The sequence below is a fragment of the Bos taurus genome, chromosome 9, assembly GCF_002263795.3.
Source record: "Bos taurus isolate L1 Dominette 01449 registration number 42190680 breed Hereford chromosome 9, ARS-UCD2.0, whole genome shotgun sequence".
Classification (NCBI taxonomy): domain Eukaryota; kingdom Metazoa; phylum Chordata; class Mammalia; order Artiodactyla; family Bovidae; genus Bos; species Bos taurus.
In genome coordinates, this window is record NC_037336.1 from 52,371,669 (window position 1) to 52,391,293 (window position 19,625).

General features: G+C 36.8%; 1 non-coding gene across 1 annotated transcript; it reads right to left on the minus strand.

Annotated features, from left to right (window-relative positions):
- Positions 1 to 4,943: 4,943 nt before the first annotated feature.
- LOC112448184 (U6 spliceosomal RNA) lies at positions 4,944 to 5,050 on the minus strand. The gene has a single exon (XR_003036572.1). It is a non-coding gene; the product is annotated as a U6 spliceosomal RNA (small nuclear RNA).
- Positions 5,051 to 19,625: the final 14,575 nt, after the last annotated feature.

Here is a 19,625-nt window from a genome sequence, read left to right on the forward strand (position 1 = left end):
GAAGCATTATTTACAATAGCCAAGATATTGAAGCAACCAAGGGTCTCATCAACAGATCAAAGGATGAAGAAGATAGAGTGCACATATATTGGAATATTGTGAAAGTGAAAGTGTTAGTCACTCAGTCATGTCCTATTCTTTGTGACCCCAAGGGCTATAGCCTGCCAGGCTTCTCTGTCCATGAAATTCTCTGGGCAAGAATACTGGAGTGGTAGCCATTTCCTTCAGGGGATCTTCCCAACCCAGGGATGAAACCTGGGTCCCCTTCATTGCCAGTAGATTCTTTGCCATCCAAGCCACCAGGGAAGCCCATGCTGGAAAATTATCCAGCCATAAAAAACGAAATAAAATGAAATATCACTATTTGTGACAACATTGTTGAATCCACAGAATATTACGCTAAGTAAAACAAGTGAGACAAAGACAAATACTGCATGATCTCACTTATACATGGAATCTAAAATATAAAGTAAAAACAAAACAAAATGAAAATAGACTCAGATACAAACAGCTCTACTATTTAGCAGCTCTGTGAATTTAGACAAATCATCTAATCTCTCTAAGACTCAGTTTTCTTAACTGTAAACTGGAGATAACAATAGTTTCTACTTCATTATATTGTTTCAGAGCATCAGTAATTTAATACCTATAAAGTGCTTAGAACAATGCTAGCATTCAATAGGCACTCAAGGTCAGCTGTTACAATTGTTATTATTATTATTAAATTAGAAATATATTATTATACACCTTATCTTAATTTGGTCTCAGCAATTTGTTCACTCAATAGTATAAAAACAAATATATAATAAAGAAGATGATGAACAGAAAATGTTAAGTCTATGACGGAACATAATCTCCCAAACTATCTGATTTACAGATGAATGGTGATGCTATAACCTTAGAAGACTAATCATGTTATTTTCTGATTTATACTCAGAATCTATAGCCCTAAGTGATCACTTTAGAAATTAAGTCACCATGCTTTTCTATAAATTAGGGTTTAGGAAGAAAAACAAACACATCATGTCCCTTTAAGCAAAATTTAAGTGATATTCATAGTCAACAGGCATAGACTTGCCAGGTGACTCAAATTATAACATTTGGTGCCATCAGTACATTTTCTATGGAAACTAAAATGATCTGAGATACAAAAAAGCATACAAAACCCATCAAAAAACACACTTTTATGAATAGAATCGAAGCTTATCTCTTTTAGCTTTAAACATAAAAAGTCAGGAAAATTAGCAACCATTTTTAAATGAATGATACTTTTTATACTTGAGGATTTATTGAAATGTAATAAATTAAGTCAACTTACATGTTGGACAAAATTTATATCTGTATTGTCTATTTCAATATTTATGCTGAACAGCATCTGATATATTTCCTTTTATTTGATTTTAGGAAGTGTATTGGGTGCCGCTCAAGCAGGAACTATTCATGAGAAAATTTCCACTTGAACCCCATCCATTAAATTTTGTCTCTAAGTGTGGATGCTGTTAAAATGCTACACTCAATACACCAGCAAATTTGGAAAACTCAGCAGTGGCCACAGGACTGGAAAAGATCAATTTTCATTCCAGTCCCAAAGAAGGGCAATGCCTAAGAATGTTCAAATTGCACAATTCACTCATTTCACATGCTAGTAAGGTAATGCACAAAATTCTTCAAGCTAGGCTTCAACAGTATGCGAACCGAGAACTTTCAGATGTCAAGCTGGATTTAGAAAAGACAGAGGAATCAGAGATCAAATTGCCAACATCCACTGGATCATAGAAAAAGCAAGAGAATTCCAGAAAAACATCTACTTCTGCTTCATTGACTATATTAATGCCTTCAACTGGGTGGATCACAACAAACTGGAAAATTCTGAAAGAGATGGGAATACCAGACCACCTGACCTGCCTCCTAAGAAACCTGTATGCAGGTCAAAAAGCAACAGTTAGAACTGGACATGGAACCACCAACTGGTTCAAAATTGGGAAAGGAGTACAACAAGGCCATATATTGTCACTCTGCTTATTTAACTTATATGCAGAGTACATCATGTGAAATGCTGGCTGGCTGAAGTTCAAACTGGAATCAAGATCGCCGGGAGAAATATTAATAACCTCAGATGTGCAGATGACACCAACCCTAATGGCAGAAAGAAAGAACTAAAGAGCCTCCTGATGAAGGTGAAAAAGAGAATGAAAAAGCTGGCTTAAAACTCAACATTCAAAAAACAAAGATCATGGCATCCGGTCCCATCAGTTGGTTAGTTAATTAGTTATCACTTCATGGCAAATAGATGGGGAAACAACGGAAATGGTGACAGACTTCATTTTCTTGGGCTCCAAAATAACTGCCGATGGTGACTGCAACCATGAAATGAAAAGACACTTACTCCTTGGAAGAAAAGCTATGACAAACCTAGATAGTGTATTGAAAAGCAGAGATACCACTTTGCCAACAAAGATCTATGTAGTCAAAGCTATGGTTTTTCCAGTAGTCATGTATGGATGTGAGAGTTGGACCACAAAAAGGCTGAACACAGAAGAATTAATGCTTTCAAACTGTGGTGCTGGAGAAGACTCTTGCGAGTCCCTTGGACAAGCAAGGAGATCAAACCAGTCAATCCTAAATGAAATCAACCCTGAATATTCATCAGAAGGATTGACGCTAAAGATGAAGCCCCAACACTTTGGCCACCTGATGCGAAGAGCCAACTCATTAGAAAAGACTCTGATGCTGGGAAATATTGAAGACAGGAGAAGGGTACAGTAGAGGATGAGATGGCTGGATGGTATCATTGACTCAATGGACATGAGTTTGAGCAAACACTGGGTGATGGTAAAGGACAGGGAAGACTGGCATTCTGCAGTCCGTGGAGTCACAATGCTGGATATGACTGAGAGACTGAACAACAACAACAACAAAACAAACAGACAAAAATGTGGATAGGCATTTAAATTTCATAAAATTAAGTATACATATTACTATATTAGATTTATTATAATGCCTCTCATCAGTTCAGTTCAGTTCAGTCACTCAGTCGGTTCTGACTCTGCAACCCCATGGACTGCAGCACATCAATCCATCACCAACTCCCAGAGCTTGCTCTGACTCATGTCCATCGAGTCGGTGATGCCATCCAACCTTCTCATCCTCTGTTGTACCCTTCTCCTCCTGCCTTCAATCTTTGCCAGCATCAGGGTCTTTTCCAATGAATCACTCCTTCGCATCAGGTGGCCAAAATATTGGAGCTTCAGCATCAGTCTTTCCAGTGAATACTCAGGACTGATTTCCTTTAGGACTGACTGGTTGGATCTCCTTGCAGTCCAAGGGACTCTCAAGAGCCTTCTCCAACACCACAGTTCAAAAATATCAATTCTTCAGTGCTCAGCTTTCTTTATACTCCAATTCTCACATCCATACAGGACTACTGGGAAAAAACACAGCTTTGACTAGATAGACCTTTGTTGGCAAAGTAATGTCTCTGCTTTTTAATATGCTCTTTAGGTTTGTCATAGCTTTTCTTCCAAGGAGCAAGTATTTTTTAATTTCCTAGCTGAAGTCACCATAGGCAGTGATTTTGGAGTCCAAGAAAATAAAGTCTTGTCACTGTTTGCATTGTTTCCCCATCTTTGTCAGGAAGTGATGGGACCAGATGCGATGATCTTCATTTTTTTAATGTTACGGGTTTTTTTGGGTTTTTTTATTATTTTATTTTATTTTTTTAACTTTACAATATTGTATTGGTTTTGCCATATATCAAAATGAATCCGCCACAGGTATACATGTGTTCCCCATCCTGAACCCTCCCCCCTCTCCCTCCCCATACCATCCCTCTGGGTCGTCCCAGTGCACCAGCCCCAAGCATCCAGTATCATGTATCGAACCTGGACTGGCGACTGGTTTCATATATGATATTATACATGTTTCAATGCCATTCTCCCAAATCTTCCCACCCTCTCCCTCTCCCACAGAGTCCATAAGACTGTTCTATACATCAGTGTCTCTTTTGCTGTCTCGTATACAGGGTGATTGTTACCATCTTTCTAAATTCCATATATATACGTTAGTATACTGTATTGGTGTTTTTCTTTCTGGCTTACTTCACTCTGTATAATAGGCTCCAGTTTCATCCACCTCATTAGAACTGATTCAAATGTATTCTTTTTAATGGCTGAGTAATACTCCATTGTGTATATGTACCACTGATTTCTTATCCATTCATCTGCTGATGGACACTAGGTTGCTTCCATGTCCTGGCTATTATAAACAGTGCTGCAATGAACATTGGGGTACATGTGTCTCTTTCAATTCTGGTTTCCTCAGTGTGTATACCCAGCAGTGGGATTGATGGATCATAAGGCAGTTCTATTTCCAGTTTTTTAAGGAATCTCCACATTGTTCTCCATAGTGGCTGTACTAGTTTGCATTCCCACCAACAGTGTAAGAGGGTTCCCTTTTCTCCACACCCTCTCCAGCATTTATTGCTTGTAGACTTTTGGATCGCAGCCATTCTGACTGGGGTGAAATGGTACCTCATAGTGGTTTTGATTTGCATTTCTCTGATAATGAGTGATGTTGAGCATCTTTTCATGTGTTTGTTAGCCATCTGTATGTCTTCTTTGGAGAAATGTCTATTTAGTTATTTGGCCCATTTTTTGATTAGGTCACTTATTTTTCTGGAATTGAGCTGTAGGAGTTGCTTGTATATTTTTGAGATTAGTTGTTTGTCAGTTGCTTCATTTGCTATTATTTTCTCCCATTCTGAAGGCTGTCTTTTCACCTTGCTTATAGTTTCCTTTGTTGTGCAGAAGCTTTTAAGTTTAATTAGGTCCCATTTGTTTATTTTTGCTTTTATTTCCAATATTCTGGGAGGTGGGTCATAGAGGATCCTGCTGTGATTTATGTCGGGGAGTGTTTTGCCTATGTTCTCCTCTAGGAGTTTTATAAAAAATATGGAACGCTTCACGAATTTGCATGTCATCCTTGCACAGGGGCCATGCTAATCTTCTCTGTATCGTTCCAATTTTAGTATATGTGCTGCCAAAGCGAGCACAATGTTATGTTTTAAGCAAGCTTTTTCATAGTACTTTTCCTATGAAAAAGTAAATGATATTCATAGTACTTTTATTTTTTTTTTTAGATTCTTCATTGTTGTTTATTTTATTTTATTTTTTAACTTTACAATATTGTATTGGTTTTGCCATATATCAACATGAATCTGCCACAGGTATACATGTGTTCCCCATCCTGAACCCTCCTCCTTCCTCCCTTCCTGTACCATCCCTCTGGGTTGTCCCAGTGCACCAAAAATGCAACTAGAAACTCATCCATCAAAAGTTATTGAGCACTTAACTCAAATGAGAAATGATTTTTTAATGATATCACAAATAAAAAGTTCCAGGCCTGAAAAAAAACTACATTAAAGCATTTTCATTTAAGACTGAGATTAAAGTTGAATTTTACATTGATTCAAAAAAACTGAATGAATTAGTAGTATAAATAATATTGGTAAGAAGGCATTTGGAAAAGAAGATAAATTAATAGGAGTTAAATGATGACCATTCAAAAAATTATCACAAAAGCATGCATTACCCAGTTGCCAGTCAGAGGTCTGAAATAGCATTTTTAAGGGTGTTAATATTGAGTTCACAGATCATCACAGAATGATTATTTATCATATTTTTATGGGAAGAAGGTAGTTGAAAAAATACACCTCACTTAATTATACAAATATCATATTGCTTATTTCCTAGCTCACATTCTATACAAAACACAACACTTAAGAAAAGTTAGGTTTAATTGCCCTTAAACCAATGGCACCTACAACTCAAGTATTTCCTTCATCACACATTGGAATTTAATGTCAATAACTACTAATTTAAATCAATAATTGAATGAAACTTTGTAAAAAGTTTGAAATACAATTTCACTGTTCCACAGAACATTTTAATATCTCAAACTGGGTCAACCATAGTTTATCCTTCAAGGGGGATTCAACAATTTCAAACAATCATATAGGTCCAGAATATGAGGTCACTCATGATTTACAGAGGCAAGGGTCTGACCTCAGACAGGCAAGAGTGAGCTGTTTGAATGGCAAGTAAACCTAGATCTCAGTGTCCAATTTTTTTGCTCTTGACTTACTCATACAAGTAGAGTAACACTTAAGAGTGAGTAAGTGAGTGATTTTAACTTTGCTTCTTTGTGTATATTGGCCATCAGGAAATCTTTAACTGCTAGAAAATAGAATGAAAATTCAAATTCTTAGAATATGACTGTTGTCTGAAAATAAAAGTTTAGAATAAATTAAAGGGTAGAGTGTAGAACGCAACAGGCCAACAGGGAGCCTGAACTTTGGCACTGGTAGATCCACCATAAGTAAGTGTTCCAGTAATGAAAAACTCATTCACCAAGTGATGGGTAGAACTTCAGTAAACAATGGAAATATAGTTAACCTGTTTGTGACTATTCATGGGAATCAAGACACTCAGAAGAAAGCCTGAACGGCCCCTGGAGTGAAGAATAGTTACTGAAGCTTCTTTCATCACAAGCAAAGTTTGGTCAAAGAATTTTAAGAAGTGTTTTTATTCTTTTTGCCAGATAGAAGGCAACGAGGGGAAACAGATTAGGTGCCAAGCTGAAGCATTTTCTTCTGAGTTGAAGAAGATCCTAGAGGAAAAAGACAATAGGTACTCAGTGATATCCAACCCTATCTGAACTGTTTTACTGTTTTACCTCTGAGAACATGCACATCTCAGAGGAAACTGTGAACAGTATAGCAGCTGAAAAATATCAGTTCTTCTGATTGGTGGCCCTGCTGCAGACCTGGTGATTAAGTCAGATTTTTTCTGTCCTTCTTTAAGCCCCAGGATATTAAAGGGCAAACATAAGGACCTCCCACACATGAACTGGCAGTTCAGTGAAAAGTCTTGGGTTATAGCCAATACTTTTGCAGACTGATTTTACCGGTGTGGTGAATGACAAGTGGAACAGAATCTTGCTTTACTGAACATCAGTTAATGATTCTGCTCATCAAAGATACTGCAAAGGGCCATCCGCAGTGTATGACTTTGCATATTTAAGCTGAAATCATGCAGCTTATTTCGAAGGTAGGTGATATTTTTAAGACTCAATAAATCATTTAATTAATTTATTCGTAGAATTTTAAGTTTTAAAAAATTTTTTAGACTTCAATGTATTCCATGAGAAAATATAAAGAATGGTAAATATACATATATGTTACATATATAATATGTGTATATATGCAAAATGTTTACCTTACTGTAGCACAGCTATTGGACTTCCTTGGTGGCTCAGATGGTAAAGAATTTGCCTGCAATGCAGGAGACCCAGGTTCAATCCCTGGGTCAGGAAGATCCCCTGGAAAGGGAACGGCTACCCACTGCAGTATTATTACCTGAAGAGTCCATGGGTTCGCAAAGAGTCAGAAACAACTGAGCAACTAGGCCCATCCATCACTAAACATGGTTATAAAGATCTTCTTTTTTCCCTTGTGGAAAACTTTTACAATCTATTCTTTTCATAACTTTCAAATACACAATTTGGTATTATTAACTATAGTCACCAATGACTCATTTTTTTAATAACTGGAAGTTCATACGTTTGATCCTCTTCACCAACCCCAGCCACCTCCTACCCCTCACCTCTAGCAACCACCAGTCTGTTATCTATATTTATTAACTCAATTTTTTCAGTTTTTTCTTTAGATTCAATATCTAAGTGAGATCATATGATATTTGTCTTTTTCTGTCTGACTTATTTCACTTAGTACAATGCCCTCAAAGTTTTCTTTAGTAAACATTCCTTTTAAATGTACTATATTCCATCTAAAACTACATTTTTATTCACAATACTCTTTCCACATTTTTTTCCCTTTCTTTCTGGCATCCTGGAAAAATAGACTGCATTTTGATGAATGGTACCCTCATATTTACTTGCAATCATTTGTTCTCAAACATCATTTCTACTCCCACACAACTGGGAGACATGACTCAGGCAGAAACAGCGGCTTGCTAGGCAGTGATTTTGAGATCACAGAGAAAAATACACTTCTAAAGACTCAATCCCATGATTTTGAAAATAAATAAATAATCTCAATAATAGGAAAAGGTAACTCTTCAGAGTAGACTATAAAAGGTCATTTTAAAAATGTCTGGCCTGCTATTCTTTTTATTTGGGTTTTATTTTGAAAAGGAATTTGTGTGTGTGTGTGTGTGTGTGTGTAGTTACATGCATATTATATAAACATTTTTAAAACTTTTCTTATTTCTGTGTCTTTTTTACTTATGAATATGTAAATATTTCAGGATTAAACTGCCTGAAGGTATAAATGCAAACATTAAAGATTTACCTAAAATATAAAAAGCACAACAGCAATAGCCATCATCATATATTACAACACCAAGCAGCACTTGTAAAGATGCTCCCAACCTCAATAGGCTGGATTTCCCTGCCAAGAATAATTAAGGCTTCCACCAAACTCCACAATTCTTCCTGTCACCAGGTAATGAACCTCAGAATTAATTTCCACAGTGCTGTCGCTACAGTGAGTTGTCCATATAGAAAAAAGATCTAAACTGTTTAGGAATTTATAGATAATAACTGATGCCTTGAAACACACTTAGAAACAAACACTGAATGCACTAGCATTAGCAAATATCCACTAAATATTGTATTTATATTAAAAGTCCATGGTCTCGCAGGTATTACACCAAAAGCAATGCAAGTCTTTTGTCTTCTCAATATAATGCATAGGGATGGTGCGGTGGGTTAAGGAGTTGTTTTTATGTTTTGGTGATGACAGTGACAGCCGACAAGATAGAGGAGCCAAGTACAGAAATCACTTTAAAAGTAAAAATATAGTTTAGATTATATTTGTTGGTCAGGTATATTGAGTACCTCCTGTCAGTGGTAGGAGAATTTCTCTGGGAAACTTTGGGTTAGCCACATACTAAGCCAAATACTAATATGTAATTATACCAGTGCCACCACCCTGCAAGAGCACTGCACTTTACAGCCTCCATTGGGCTTTCAAACTCATGCATTCTCTGTATCCTTATGTTCATGACATCAGCTCTGTGAATTAGTATCACAATTGTCCTCATTATGCAGATGAGGAAACTGAGACTCAAAGACATCAGTTTATTCCAAGTAACCAACATATACAAGAAGATAATTTTGCCTAAGTTTCTGTTAGGTAGTTAGAATGGAAAAAGGAGCCCCAAATGGTGGCTAGACAAAGAAAGAAAAATGGCTAAAAGACAAAGAAGGGAAAAACCCGAGAAAATAGAACAAAGGAAGGTCCGAGGACTGGAGTGAGGACTTCAGGTAAGACAAACAGCCCTCCTAGCTGCCCCAATTTACACAGTGCAAGCTCAGGGAGAGCAGAAAAACACATAAAAAGAAGAGCCATAATTGGGCCAGGGGCTTCTCTTCTCTTCACGTCTTTTGGATCAGCCAGCCCTCGCGCCTCGAGGACGTATTTTCCTTTGCTTTCTAAAGAAAACTGATCTGTAACTCGGAGCTATAACACTGGTCTGTCTGAGGAAATTACACGGGAACTGTAACACTGGTCTGTCCAAGGGCTGTAACACAGGTCCATCTGTCACTTCAAATTTTTGATAGGACAAGACAGAACCGAGGAAATGACACACTCCCCCAACATTTCCATACCATATTCTGAAGTCCCATGGACCTGACCTGACCTGTTACACAGACTCTCAATGGGACCCGGCTGCTCTACAGCTTGAGACTATTTCACCTTCCAAGTCACACTGCTGCCTATACACAGAAAACTGTAGTAGGTAAAGCACTGGTTTCACTACTTTTTGGTTAGGTGAACCTTTGGCAGATACCTTAAATTCTAATCCCCAGAGTTTGTAATAGATACCTTACAAATAACTTTGAAAATTAAACAAAATGCTCTTTTAAAATATTGCTTTACAAATCATGAAATGCCTCATAAAATTTCATCCATTCAGTCAGTCTACAAATATTAAATGTCTTCTGTGTGTCAGGCACTATAAATACAATGATTACCAAAACAAACAGGGTTATTTCCCCCCTGATGCTAGATGATGGTTACTAGTCTAGATGATGGTTGTTAGTAATTATAACTTGATTAGCACACTTAAACAGAAATCTGTAATAAAGCAGCATTTTCATAAAACCAATCTCAGAAGCAAACTGAGTAACTGAAAGAACACAGACTATGTGAGAAGAAATTTTCCTTTTATTACCATACCAGCTTGATGTTTATTGTACAGTGTCCTGTTTTAAATGCATAGCAAAGGAATCATGTGAACAATTTGGTAATAATTCATAGGCAAGCTACAAATATGGTGAACTGATTGGAAAATAATAGCTATAGAAAATGTTTAAAGGGCCAGGCTTTTAAACCTAGAAAACAGAAAAATCAAAAGAAACTTAATGAGCATTATTACGTAAATTCAGCAACATAAATTCTGCTTCTTTCTGTCTCCACCGAGAACAAAGGCTCAAGTTGAAGCATAAAGGATTGGTTTGACTGAGGGGTGAGAGGTGTCTTATTGCAAGAGTTTTCAAATTATTACCCTAAAAATTAAATCAAAGAATGTTTTTCCTTACTTTAGTAATAGATGACATTTTCTTGTATCAGAAATTGTGTGGATATAGGGGAATAAACTCAATGATTTCTCGAGGTCCTACAAGACCTTTAGTTGGTCCTTATTTCCCTACAATTAAGCAAAAGGATCCATTATCTTCATTTAAATGTATTATGAAAAACAGTGGGACAGGAAAAGAGCAACTGGGTTTAACAATTGTGTTCATTTTCATGAAAGAACACATGGAAATCAGACAATTGTGCTACCTGCCCTCAGATGCCAACACCACAAAGAACTGGTTTAAATGAGAACACGGAAGATTAGATGACTCCTAAATACTAGGCAGAGAAAAGCAGAGCAGGTCAGCGAGCACATGTTTAACATTAGCAGAGTTGGACAACTGAGAACAGTACCAAAGAGAAGCAGATTATGTTTTGACAGAAGACACTTACAGTTCCAAAGATATCACATAACTTTTTAAGGTAAATTTTTAATCTGCTTTTCCATTACATTTCCCATAGTACCAAATGTAGAATGTCAACCCAACATCATGGATTTTATGTTTACTTACTCTCTCTCTTTCTCCCTCTCTCTTTAATTTGTCTGGAAAACAGACAGCAATCTGAGTAAATGCCTCCTCACCCCCACCAGATGCCCATCAGTTCTAGGATTTGATTGCTGTGGAATGCAATATTCTAACTAAATATTCTAAATAAATATCTAAATAAATATTCTAACTAAATCTCTAGTAGATCCATAATATCTATTTCAGAAGTTCTTGGACAATTATTGTGCAGGAATTTCATTATATTCTATTTAATTGTACTTCCACCTCTTTTTAAAAAAGGATTTGAGATAGTTTGCAGCAAGAGACATCATAATAACATTAAGAAAACAGACATTATAAAATCAATAAAAGGGGAGAAAGAGAAATCAAGTTTTATAGGATGTCGTGATTAACCTTCAAACTGGGTTCCTGGCACCCAGAGCAAAAAGAGAAATACAACACACAACATAATAAAGACCTATAATAAACCCAGTGAAGAAAAGTCCAATTCCATAAGGAAAAACGCTTCTTATAATACTAGATCACTGGTTACAATTTTTAGGAAACTAATAAGATTGTATGTTCACTGAATATAATCTGAAGAGTATCAATAATATAAAAATGGAGGAAAAATTAAATATCTAAAACCTTACCCTCAGAAGCAATTATTTTTTAATCATTTCAATATATTTCCTGCCAATCTCTTTTTGGTGCATTTTAAATGAATGAGATCAAAGTATATAATTTTGAGATCTATTTGTTTCAGGTAACATGATAGTAAATTAAGGCATAGTGTTTTTTAATGAGTGCATAAAGCTTCATTACTGGACGTTAACCATTCCATTAATATAAGAGGTTCACATTATTTGTAAAGTTCTGCTATTATAAATAATGCTTTATTGAACATCTTTGTGCATTAACCTTTAAATGTATATCTGAGAATTCCCTTTGGAGACCTTCCTGAATTTGAACTTACTTGGTCAATAAATATAAACACTTTTAAAATTCTTCATATGCTTTCCTGTTAGAGACAATTGTTCCAAATTGAGAGCTATGTGGCTATGCAAAAGAATGAGGAAGATCACTATGAACTGAACTGATATGGAATGATTTTCAGAAAATATTGCTACATGTTTTTAAAGTACAAAAGTTTGTATATATTTACAAATGCAATTTTTCTTCTTTTCCTTTCTTTGTTATCCAGGGGGGAAAAAATCAAAAATTGAAAATTAGCATTTTACAACCCTCATAACAGAGATTGAAACAGGCAGAAGTGAAGTGAAGTGAAGTCGCTGAGTCATGTCCAACTCTTTGCAACCCCGTGGACTGTAGCCCACCAGGCTCCTGTGTCCATGGTATTCTCTAGGCAAGAATACTGGAATGGGTTGCCATTTCCTTTTCCAAGGGATCTTCCCGACCTAGGGATCGAACCCAGGTCTCCTACATTGCAGGCAGCCCTCTGAGCCACCAGGGAAGCCCAAAACAGGCAGAACCAGGTGCTAAATCTCAGGGGAATTTTTATGAGGAATAGAATATTTGTGTGATCTTAAAGTGTTTCTCCACAGAAAAAAATTGTAATATTTATGCAATGTAGAAATCAGACCATTCTTTTTTTTTAAAGCAAGTTTTTCTAAATAACTTCTTAAATTTATTTATTTATTTACTTTTGGCTGTGTTGGGTTTCCCTTGCTGCATGGGCTTTTCTCTAGTTGCTGAGAATGGGGGCTCCTCTCTAGTTGCGGTGCCCGGGGTCTTCTCTTGTTGTGGTGCATGGGCTCTATGGTGAACAGCCTTCAGTAATTGAGGCAAGTGGGCTCAGCTGTTGCAGGTCCGGGGCTCTAGAGCACAGGCTTAATAGTTGTGGCACTCGCACTCGGGCCTAGTTGCTTTGCAGCATGTGGGATTTTCCCGGATCGGGGATTGAATTCATTTCCCCTGCATTGACAGGCAGACTTTTTACCACTGAGCCACCAGGGAAGCCCAAAATCAGACCATTCTTCACAGGTAAACAAAATTAACATTACCAATGAGGGTCAGGTGGACATCATGTGCCTTCATATGTAATCGTCTGAGAAGTATGCATCACATAAAAGACATTTAAACTGAGAATCAGAGAAGGCAATGGCACCCCACTTCAGTACTTTTGCCTGGAAAATCCCATGGACGGAGGAGCCTGGAAGGCTGCAGTCCAGGGGGTAACAGTCGGACACGACTGAGCGACTTCACTTTCACTTTTCACTTTCATGCATTGGAGAAGGAAATGGCAACCCACTCCACTGTTCTTGCCTGGAGAATCCCAGGGACGGGGAAGCCTGGTGGGCTGCCGTCTATGGGGTTGCACAGAGTCAGACACGACTGAAGTGACTTAGCAGCAGCAGCAGCATTGACAGGCAGATTTTTTACCACTGAGCCACCAGGGAAGCCCAAAATCAGACCATTCTTCACAGGTAAACAAAATTAACACTACCAGTGAGGGTCGGATGGACATCATGTGCCTTCAGATGTAATCGTCTGAGAAGTATGCATCACATAAAAGACATTTAAACTGAGAATACAGAATCTAATAATGAGGATCATTCAATAGGCACACAACATAAGAAATGTTCTTAAAAAAAAAAAGGACAGCTTATATTCTTCAAAGATGTCAGAGTCATAAAAGACAAAGTAAGGGCTATGACATATTCCAGATTAAAGAAGCTAATAGTGAAGGACAGGGAAGCTTGGCGTGCTGCAGTCCATGGTGTCACAGAGTCAAACATGACTGAGCAACCAAACAATAACAAAGAAAGCTAATGAGACATGAAAACTAAATGTAATACTTGGTCTTGATCGGAGGATCCCATACTGAAGGGGGCAGAAATCATTCTAAAAGACATGAATAGACATTTCTCCAAAGAAGAAATGCAGATGGTCAGGAGGCACATGAATAGATGCTCAACATGACTAATTATTAGAGAAATGCAAATCAAAACAGCAAGGTATCACCTCACACAGGTCAGAATGGCCATCATCAAAAAAATCTACAAAAAATAAATTCCGAAGAGGAGGTAGAGAAAAGGGAATTCTCTTGCACTGTTGGTGAAAGTCACTCAGTCATGTCCAACTCTTTGCAACCCCATGGATTATACGGTCCATGGAATTCTCCAAGCCAGAATAGTGGAGTGGGTAGCCTTTCCCTTCTTCGAGGGATCTTCCCAACCTAGGTCTCCCGTATTGCAGGTGGATTCTTTACCAGCTGAGCTACAAGGGAAGTGCACTGTTGGTAGGAATGTAAACTAATATAGCCACTGTGGAGAACAGTATGCAGGTTCCTTATAAAACTAAAAATAGAACTACCATATGACCCAGCAATATGACTACTGGGCATACACCCAGTGAAAATCATAATTCAAAAAGATATAAGCACGCCAATGTTCACTATAGCACTATTTACAATACCCAGGGCATGGAAGCAACCTAAATGTCCATCAACAGATGAATGGATAAAGATGTGATATATATACAGTGGACTGTTAGTCATAAAATGGAGTGAATTTGGGTCATTTGTAGAGATATGGATGGAACTAGATCCTGTCATACAGAGTGAAGTAAGTCAGAAAGAGAAAAACAAAAATCATACATTAATAATATCATACATATGTGGAAACTAGAAAAATGGTACAGATGAATCTATTTGCAGGACAGGAATAGAGATGCAGATATAGTGAATGGACATATGGACACAGCGGAGAAGGGGACAGTGGGACAAATTGGGAGATTAGGATTAACATATATACACTACCGTGTGTAAAATAGTTGGTGGGAACCTGCTGTATAGCACAGGGAGCTCAGCTCGGTGTTCTGTTATGACCTAGATGGGTGGGATGAGGGGGGATGTGTGGGAAGGAGGTTCAAGAGGAAAGGGATACATGTATACATATAACTGATTCACTTTGATATACAGCAGAAATGAACACAACATTGTAAAGCAATTATACTCCAATAAAAAAAAAACCAATGCAGCCAATGGGGAAATTATAAAATGAATGCTAAGTCAGATAAAATAATAACATTAATATTAAATTTACTAAATTTTATAACTGTATTGTAGATATGTAAGAGAACATTGCTATTCTTAGGAAATATACTCTGAAGTGTTCAGCTCAAATAGTTCCACAAAACAATTTTAAAGCGATTTGGATAGAATATCAATAATAGATAAGCCCAGGAAAAAGTTATGCAACTGTTTTTTTTTTAACACAAATCACATTCTTGCAGCTTTTCTATAAGCTTAAAATTATTTGCTAATATAAAGTTTTAAAATGACAGTTTCAATTTACTCTGCCACTAACAATTGCTGAATGTACCTTCATTTCTTCCTTCCCAGCAGAGTATTGTTTTTTATAATCTGCTATTTTGATAGGGATAAATAGTATTAATGTGTATTTGTTACTAATGAGGCTGAAAATGTGTTCATATCTATTGGCAATTTATATTTTAATATATAAATGATCTATTTCTTTTTCATTTCCAGGCACAATTTTCTTAAATAAAAGACTAGCTTCGGTGCTCTGGGACAACCCAGAGGGATGGGATGGGGAGGAAGGTGAGAGAGGGGTTCAGGAAGAGGGGGACACATGTACAACCCATGGATGATTCATGCTAATGTATGGCAAAAACCACCACAATATTGTAAGTAATTAGCCTCCAATTAAAATAAATTAATTAATTTTTAAAAATAAGTAAAAATAAATTACAAAAAAAAAAAGACTATAGCTTCCATTAAACTACATTGACTGATGAATGTCAGGAACAAAATCTTCAACATTTCCAAAGAAAATTGAGATTTGGATTTTATAGGGCTGTTTCCCTCAGGAAGTTCAATAATGTTGAAAGAATAATTTAATGTAGGTAAGGGGTCACTCAGCGAAAAGTCAAAGCAGGTATAATCCCGTCCAGAGGGGCCTGTTTTCACTTTGTAATTACCCATGCACTCCCGGTAGACTGCCACTAGGTGGGGGTAGTGCTCAGTGTTGTAGTCTCAGCAGCCGGAACTCCATTTCCTAGTATCTAAGCCGTCATTCATTTGTTCAATGAATCTATGAATCTCTTTGCCAGGTTCTGTGCTGGACTGCTGGTTCTTTGAATCCACTGGCTCATGTATTTTAAAGTATAGATTGTTAGTATTATAATCAGAACTAATTTCCTTTTTGAAAGTCTTTTCAAATGGAATGTAATTATTATTTAAATAAATATTAAAAATGCTTTAAATGTTTCCCATGATACTTAATTGATATCTTGCCTGACTAAATATTAGCTATACAATTAGCAGTTCAGTCTAACCCTACAGACTCCCAAACTGAACACACTGTATTTTACCCTGGACTCTTTAGCCTGAGGTTAATTTCCCCTTTGTTGGGTTAGTGATCTATCTTCTCCCAGTTTAAGAAACAGGCCTCAAAGGAAATGAGGTGGTACATCCCTGTCTAAGGGTTCCAGTAATGTCGTTCACCTCACAGATCTCAAATCTACTCTCAGATACACATCAAAAACCTGATACACGTCAAAAACCTAAGAAAAGCATTTATGGCCAAGGAACAGTCCCTTTTTCTCCCTATCAAAAGGAGTCATTCATCAACTTGTTATATATAAAGAATTTCCTTTTCTTTATGACATTGGCTCCTTCCATCAGAAAATGTTTCATTTAAATATTAATCAAATTATTTATTAAACAGATTACAATTCATAGCATTTAGCAACAGGACTCACATTTTAACTGGACAAACAAATGTTAATACTTTTAAACAATCTGAGTATCAGGAAAGTCAGAGGATGACAAAAAATTATCATATTATACCTTCTATGACTTGAATTTTAGTATATTTGATAGACCAAGAAAGTGTTGTGAGATATTAGGCAAATATAAATAATTCTTTTAATAAATACTTTAATTTTAAATAAGGCAAGCAGCAAGCAATCTGACTTTCTTTACTGAGAGGTTTTCTTTTATAAGTTACCCACTCATTCTTATGTCTTTTAATGCCCCACTTGTGTGATGTGTGCTCAAAATTTATCCATTAAAAAATCTATATACATAATGGCATTGAGTTAAATAATAAAATATCATTTGCATAAGCATCACTGACTCAATGGACATGAATTTGAGCAAACTCCAGGAGATAGTGGAGGACAGAAGAGCCCAGTGTGCTATATATATAGTCCATGGGATCAGCAAAGAGTCAGACATGACTGGAAAACAACATACTTGCAAATGAGTTGATCATTTGTGTCATTCTCAGGAGATTTGTCTTCATTAACCCATTTCTGCTCCTCTGTATTTTCCCTCCCTATTTCTTGCTCCCACATCCATAGCCCTCTTAGCCACCTATGTGTCTATCTTCAGTTTACCTCCTCTACCCTCTGCCCTGCCTCAACCTAAAACTTCATTATCTCTGTCTCAAACATTTAGTGGCCTCCTAAAGTCTCTCCTGGAATCAGAAAAAATAAAGCATGCAGCCAGCTTACTAAGATCCCCGTAGTAGTCCTCCAAAGACAGGAGAAAAAATTGTATTACTATTGCCACAAACCATTGGTCAATTAATCTGTTGATAAATAGGCCTTGTTTTATCACTTTTAGTTTTATAAGATTCTATTGTAGTGAATGAAGTAAAGTGCACAAGTTCCTGCCTTCATTTTCACCTTTCTACCATCCCTTCTTCACACTTCAGAATTAGAGGCTTCTTTATAAAATTTAAGAATGATCAGTCAGGTCTATCTCATGCTTCAAACCCTTCAACGGTTCCCTGTTAACCTTGAAATTAAGTTCAAATTCCATAACAGTTACAAACCCTTTAAAAAAATCTGGCCTGTTTAGTATTGCAGCTTCACTTCTCTTCACTCATCTCTGTCTCCTACTTACCACTGTAGACATACCAATTTCCCTTAAGTATCATGCTTCTTCTGGACTCTTAAGTTTTTTCACAGATATACTACCTATCATAAACATGCTACTTAATTTTACATCTTTCAAAAGTCCACCTTGGATATTCTTCCATGAAGCCTTTCCTAATCTTGCTAATAGTTAATTATTTTGTCCTCTGCTATATCCCACATATTATATTATTTCGTTTTCTACACTGCAATATAATTAATATACATTTCTACATCTGATACCCGATTATACTGCTGCTGCTGCTAAGTCACTTCAGTCGTGTCCGACTCTGTGTGACCCCAGAGAGGCAGCCCACCAGTCTCTGCCGTCCCTGGGATTCTCCAGGCAAGAACACTGGAGTGGGTTGCCATTTCCTTCTCCAATGCATGAAAGTGAAATGTGAAAGGGAAGTCACTCAGTTGTTCCGACTCTTTGCGACCTCATAAACTGCAGCCCACCAGACCTCTCCATCCATGGCATTTTCCAGGCAAGAGTACTGGAGTGGGGTGCCATTGCCTTCTCCGATACCCGATTATAGTCCCTTAAAAAGACAGGAACTAAAAGTTACATATTGTACCTATATAGGATAGTGCCTGACCCCTAACAGGGGCTCAACATCAGTTTAATTTGAACTAACAGTGCTACTCCATAATAAGTTTAATGAAGAATCTCTCCCATGAATAATTATATTAACAGTTTAATCTATTTCTGGCCAGCCTGGTTCTCATTGCAAAAAGAAACATCCTATTTCTGGTTTGCATTTACATCACCTTTATTACACTCAATATTAACATGGTGAAACCAACAATGGAAAGTTATGCTTAATAGTGCCCTATCCATAGTCCCAATTATACTTTACAATTGTTCTTTAATATAATGGAAGTAATAACAATTAATAACATTCGTTATTATTAACATCAAGTATTTATTATGTGTCTGACATTGGACTTTGTGCTTTTATATGATTATCTAATTCAATCTTCAAAGCAACTCTTTCCCATTCCTTATTTAAATAGACCTGTGTTGATGTGGCCTCCAGGTCACTTTGGAAATAAATACATTAATCAGTTATTTATTTTGCGGCAATACACATAAATTGTCTTCAGAGAGCATCTGTCTAGTATCCCCAAGGAGAATAAATCAGAACACAGACATGAAAATATATTTAAGACTTTTCCTAAAGTATTTGTTTCAGGGGAATTTAATGTCTTTGCGCAGTGAGTCTTTCAGGCTCTCTTTAATACATGAGTGAATTAAAAGCACGAACAAATGGCGACGCTGCAAGCATGGTGAGTTTATTGACTTTTGTCATGTAGGAATATCTACTGGATAGGACAGTTAGTGGCAGAAATGCCTGGTGTGGTAGTCTCTGCCTTGTTTGACATACTGATGTAAAAATGAGTATTATTGATTAATTTTTTTAAAAGACAATTTTCCAGAGACTAGATTAGAATCTGAAAATGCTATTAACCTCACAGCAATGGAAAAGACTAACTCCGTTTGATGAAAGCAGCTAAAGAGAAATTCAGGTTAGGGGCCAGTAACCTCAGAAAAATTAGTTCATTGT